We start from the raw sequence: 6,256 nt of genomic DNA, 5'->3' as shown, positions 1-6,256 counted from the left end.
TTGTCGTTTTTCAAACCTGACAGAAACTCTTTTTTTGTCTTTTTTGATACCTGACAGCAACTTTTTTTGGTATTTTTTCAAACTTCACAGCAACTTTTATTTTTTGTCGTTTTTCAAACATGACAGAAACTCTTTTTTTGTCTTTTTTGATACCTGACAGCAACTTTTTTTGGTATTTTTTCAAACTTCACAGCAACTTTTATTTTTTTGTCGTTTTTCAAACAAAAAAAGAAACTCTTTTTTGTCTTTTTTGAAACCTGACAGCAACTTTTTTTGGTATTTTTTCAAACTTCACAGCAACTTATATTTTTTGTCGTTTTTCAAACATGACAGAAACTCTTTTTTTGTCTTTTTTGATACCTGACAGCAACTTTTTGGGGTATTTTTTCAAACTTCACAGCAACTTTAATTTTTTGTCGTTTTTCAAACATGACAGAAACTCTTTTTTTGTCTTTTTTGATACAACTTTTTTTTTTTGTCATTTTTCAAACATGACAGAAACTCTTTTTTTGTCTTTTTTGATACCTGACAGCAACTTTTTTTTTTTTTTTTTCAAACTTCACAGCAACTTATTTTTTTGTCGTTTTTCAAACCTGACAGAAACTCTTTTTTTGTCTTTTTTGATACCTGACAGCAACTTTTTTTGGTATTTTTTCAAACTTCACAGCAACTTTTATTTTTTGTCGTTTTTCAAACATGACAGAAACTCTTTTTTTGTCATTTTTGATACCTGAGAGCAACTTTTTTTGGTATTTTTTCAAACTTCACAGCAACTTTTATTTTGTCGTTTTTCAAACCTGACAGAAACTCTTTTTTTGTCTTTTTTGATACCTGACAGCAACTTTTTTTGGTATTTTTTCAAACTTCACAGCAACTTTAATTTTTTGTCGTTTTTCAAACATGACAGAAACTCTTTTTTTGTCTTTTTTGATACCTGACAGCAACTTTTTTTGGTATTTTTTCAAACTTCACAGCAACTTTTATTTTTTGTCGTTTTTCAAACATGACAGAAACTCTTTTTTTGTCTTTTTTGATACCTGACAGCAACTTTTTTTGGTATTTTTTTCAAACTTCACAGCAACTTTTATTTTTTGTCGTTTTTCAAACATGACAGAAACTCTTTTTTTGTCTTTTTTGATACCTGATACATTTGATACCTTTTTTTGGTATTTTTTCAAACTTCACAGCAACTTTTATTTTTTGTCGTTTTTCAAACATGACAGAAACTCTTTTTTTGTCTTTTTTGATACCTGACAGCAACTTTTTTTTGGTATTTTTTCAAAGTTCACAGCATCTTTTTTTTTTTGTCGTTTTTCAAACATGACAGAAACTCTTTTTTTGTCTTTTTTGATACCTGACAGCAACTTTTTTTGGTATTTTTTCAAACTTCACAGCAACTTTTATTTTTTGTCGTTTTTCAAACATGACAGAAACTCTTTTTTTGTCTTTTTTGATACCTGACAGCAATTTTTTTTGGTATTTTTTCAAACTTCACAGCAACTTTTATTTTTTGTCGTTTTTCAAACATGACAGAAACTCTTTTTTTGTCTTTTTTGATACCTGACAGCAACTTTTTTTGGTATTTTTTTCAAACTTCACAGCAACTTTTATTTTTTGTCGTTTTTCAAACATGACAGAAACTCTTTTTTTGTCTTTTTTGATACCTGACAGCAACTTTTTTTGGTATTTTTTCAAACTTCACAGCAACTTTTATTTTTTGTCGTTTTTCAAACATGACAGAAACTCTTTTTTTGTCTTTTTTGATACCTGACAGCAACTTTTTTTGGTATTTTTTCAAACTTCACAGCAACTTTTATTTTTTGTCGTTTTTCAAACATGACAGAAACTCTTTTTTTGTCTTTTTTGATACCTGACAGCAACTTTTTTTGGTATTTTTTCAAACTTCACAGCAACTTTTATTTTTTGTCGTTTTTCAAACATGACAGAAACTCTTTTTTTTGTCTTTTTTGATACCTGACAGCAACTTTTTTTGGTATTTTTTCTAACTTCACAGCAACTTTTATTTTTTGTCGTTTTTCAAACATGACAGAAACTCTTTTTTTGTCTTTTTTGATACCTGACAGCAACTTTTTTTGGTATTTTTTCAAACTTCACAAGTTTTTTTTTTGTCGTTTTTCAAACCTGACAGAAACTCTTTTTTTGTCTTTTTTGATACCTGACAGCAACTTTTTTTGGTATTTTTTCAAACTTCACAGCAACTTTTATTTTTTGTCGTTTTTCAAACATGACAGAAACTCTTTTTTTGTCTTTTTTGATACCTGACAGCAACTTTTTTTGGTATTTTTTCAAACTTCACAGCAACTTTTATTTTTTGTCGTTTTTCAAACATGACAGAAACTCTTTTTTTGTCATTTTTGATACCTGACAGCAACTTTTTTTTGGTATTTTTTCAAACTTCACAAGTTTTTTTTTTGTCGTTTTTCAAACCTGACAGAAACTCTTTTTTTGTCTTTTTTGATACCTGACAGCAACTTTTTTTGGTATTTTTTCAAACTTCACAGCAACTTTTATTTTTTGTCGTTTTTCAAACATGACAGAAACTCTTTTTTTGTCTTTTTTGATACCTGACAGCAACTTTTTTTGGTCTTTTTTTTAAACTTCACAGCAACTTTTATTTTTTGTCGTTTTTCAAACATGACAGAAACTCTTTTTTTGTCATTTTTGATACCTGACAGCAACTTTTTTTTGGTATTTTTTCAAACTTCACAGCAACTTTTATTTTTTGTCGTTTTTCAAACCTGACAGAAACTCTTTTTTTGTCTTTTTTGATACCTGACAGCAACTTTTTTTGGTATTTTTTCCAACTTCACAGCAACTTTTATTTTTTGTCGTTTTTCAAACATGACAGAAACTCTTTTTTTGTCTTTTTTGAGACCTGACAGCAACTTTTTTTTGTCTTTTTTCAAACTTCACAGCAACTTTTATTTTTTGTCGTTTTTCAAACCTGACAGAAACTCTTTTTTTGTCTTTTTTGATACCTGACAGCAACTTTTTTTGGTATTTTTTCCAACTTCACAGCAACTTTTATTTTTTGTCGTTTTTCAAACATGACAGAAACTCTTTTTTTGTCTTTTTTGAGACCTGACAGCAACTTTTTTTGGTATTTTTTCAAACTTCACAGCAACTTTTATTTTTTGTCGTTTTTCAAACCTGACAGAAACTCTTTTTTTGTCATTTTTGATACCTGACTGCAACTTTTTTTGGTATTTTTTCAAACTTCACAGCAACTTTTATTTTTTGTCGTTTTTCAAACATGACAGAAACTCTTTTTTTGTCATTTTTGATACCTGACAGCAACTTTTTTTGGTATTTTTTCAAACTTCACAGCAACTTTTATTTTTTGTCGTTTTTCAAACATGACAGAAACTCTTTTTTTGTCTTTTTTGATACCTGACAGCAACTTTTTTTGGTATTTTTTAAACTTCACAGCAACTTTTATTTTTTGTCGTTTTTCAAACATGACAGAAACTCTTTTTTTGTCTTTTTTGATATAAAAAAAAAGAGTCTAAGAATGTGTTCAAAAAGCCTGAAATACTCTTAGTTTCTTCAGAAAGTCAAAAAAAATAAAAAATAAAAAAAAAGTCTAAGAATTTGTTCAAAAAGCCTGAAATAGTCTTAGTTTCTTCAAGAAGCCCAGTCTTGGGAGCAGAGTTTCTTCAGAAAGTCAAAAAAAAAAAAAAAACGCCCGATCTCGTCTGATCTCGGAAGCATGGTCGGGCCTTGTTGGATGGGAGACCGCCTGGGAATACCAGGTGCTGGAAGCATTTTTGGTAAAAAAAAAAAGAGTCTAAGAATGTGTTCAAAAAGCCTGAAATACTCTTAGTTTCTTCAGAAAGTCAAAAAAAAAAAAAAAAAAAAAAAAGTCTAAGAATTGGTTCAAAAAGCCTAAAATAGTCTTAGTTTCTTCAAGAAGCTCAGTCTTGGGAGCAGAGTTTCTTCAGAAAGTCAAAAAAAAAAAAAAAAAAAAAAAAAGTCTAAGAATTTGTTCAAAAAGCCTGAAATAGTCTTAGTTTCTTCAAAAAGCCCAGTCTTGGGAGCAGAGTTTCTTCAGAAAGTCAAAAAAAAAAAAAAAAAAAAAAAAGTCTAAGAATTTGTTCAAAAAGCCTGAAATAGTCTTAGTTTCTTCAAGAAGCCCAGTCTTGGGAGCAGAGTTTCTTCAGAAATTCAAAAAAAAAAAAAAAACACAAAAAAAACCGCCCGATCTCGTCTGATCTTGGAAGCTAAGCAGTGTCGGGCCTTGTTGGATGGGAGACCGCCTGGGAATACCAGGTGCTGGAAGCATTTTTGGTAAAAAAATAAAAAAAAATAAAAAAGAGTCTAAGAATGTGTTCAAAAAGCCTGAACTCTTAGTTTCTTCAGAAAGTCAAAAAATAAAAAAAATAAAAAAAAAGTCTAAGAATTTGTTCAAAAAGCCTGAAATAGTCTTAGTTTCTTCAAGAAGCCCAGTCTTGGGAGCAGAGTTTCTTCAGAAAGTCAAAAAAAAAAAAAAAACGCCCGATCTCGTCTGATCTCGCAAGCATGGTCGGGCCTTGTTGGATGGGAGACCGCCTGGGAATACCAGGTGCTGGAAGCATTTTTGGTAAAAAAAAAAAAAAAAAAAAAAGAGTCTAAGAATGTGTTCAAAAAGCCTGAAATACTCTTAGTTTCTTCAGAAAGTCAAAAAAAAATAAAAAATTAAAAAAAAGTCTAAGAATTTGTTCAAAAAGCCTGAAATAGTCTTAGTTTCTTCAAGAAGCCCAGTCTTGGGAGCAGAGTTTATTCAGAAAGTTAAAAAAACAAAAAAAACAAAAAAAAAAAGTCTAAGAATTTGTTCAAAAAGCCTGAAATACTCTTAGTTTCTTCAAAAAGCCCAGTCTTGGTAGCAGAGTTTCTTCAGAAAGTCAAAAAAAAAAAAAAAGAACGCCCGATCTCGTCTGATCTTGGAAGCTAAGCAGTGTCGGGCCTGGTTGGATGGGAGACCGCTTGGGAATACCAGGTGCTGGAAGCATTTTTGGTAAAAAAAAAAAAAAAAAAAAAAAAAAAAGTCTAAGAATTTGTTCAAAAAGCCTGAAATAGTCTTAGTTTCTTCAAGAAGCCCAGTCTTGGGAGCAGAGTTTCTTCAGAAAGTCAAAAAAAAAAAAAAAAAAAAAAAAAGTCTAAGAATTTGTTCAAAAAGCCTGAAATAGTCTTAGTTTCTTCAAAAAGCCCAGTCTTGGGAGCAGAGTTTCTTCAGAAAGTAAAAAAAAAAAAAAAGAACGCCCGATCTCGTCTGATCTTGGAAGCTAAGCAGTGTCGGGCCTTGTTGGATGGGAGACCGCCTGGGAATACCAGGTGCTGGAAGCATTTTTGGTAAAAAAATAAAAATAAAAAAAAGAGTCTAAGAATGTGTTCAAAAAGCCTGAAATACTCTTAGTTTCTTCAGAAAGTCAAAAAAAATTAAAAATAAAAAAAAAGTCTAAGAATTTGTTCAAAAAGCCTGAAATAGTCTTAGTTTCTTCAAGAAGCCCAGTCTTGGGAGCAGAGTTTCTTCAGAAAGTCAAAAAAAAAAAAAAAAAAAAAAAAAAAAGTCTAAGAATTTGTTCAAAAAGCCTGAAATAGTCTTAGTTTCTTCAAGAAGCCCAGTCTTGGGAGCAGAGTTTCTTCAGAAAGTCAAAAAAAAAAAAAAAAAAAAAAAAAAAGTCTAAGAATTTGTTCAAAAAGCCTGAAATAGTCTTAGTTTCTTCAAAAAGCCCAGTCTTGGGAGCAGAGTTTCTTCAGAAAGTCAAAAAAAAAAAAAAGAACGCCCGATCTCATCTGATCTTGGAAGCTAAGCAGTGTCGGGCCTTGTTGGATGGGAGACCGCCTGGGAATACCAGGTGCTGGAAGCATTTTTGGTAAAAAAATAAAAAAAAATAAAAAAGAGTCTAAGAATGTGTTCAAAAAGCTTGAAATACTCTTAGTTTCTTCAGAAAGTCAAAAAAAAATAAAAAATAAAAAAAAAGTCTAAGAATTTGTTCAAAAAGCCTGAAATAGTCTTAGTTTCTTCAAGAAGCCCAGTCTTGGGAGCAGAGTTTCTTCAGAAAGTCAAAAAAAAATAAAATAAAAAAAAAAGTCTAAGAATTTGTTCAAAAAGCCTGAAATAGTCTTAGTTTCTTCAAAAAGCCCAGTCTTGGGAGCAGAGTTTCTTCAGAAAGTCAAAAAAAAAAAAAAGAACGCCCGATCTCGTTTGATCTTGGAAGCTAAGCAGTGTCGGGCCTTGTTGGATGGGAGACCGCCT

Source organism: Leuciscus leuciscus (assembly GCF_965113295.1).
Source record: "Leuciscus leuciscus genome assembly, chromosome: 3".
NCBI classification, from domain to species: Eukaryota; Metazoa; Chordata; class Actinopteri; order Cypriniformes; family Leuciscidae; genus Leuciscus; species Leuciscus leuciscus.
The sequence above is the reverse complement of the archived record's forward strand: the minus strand, read 5'-3'. Positions refer to the sequence as shown.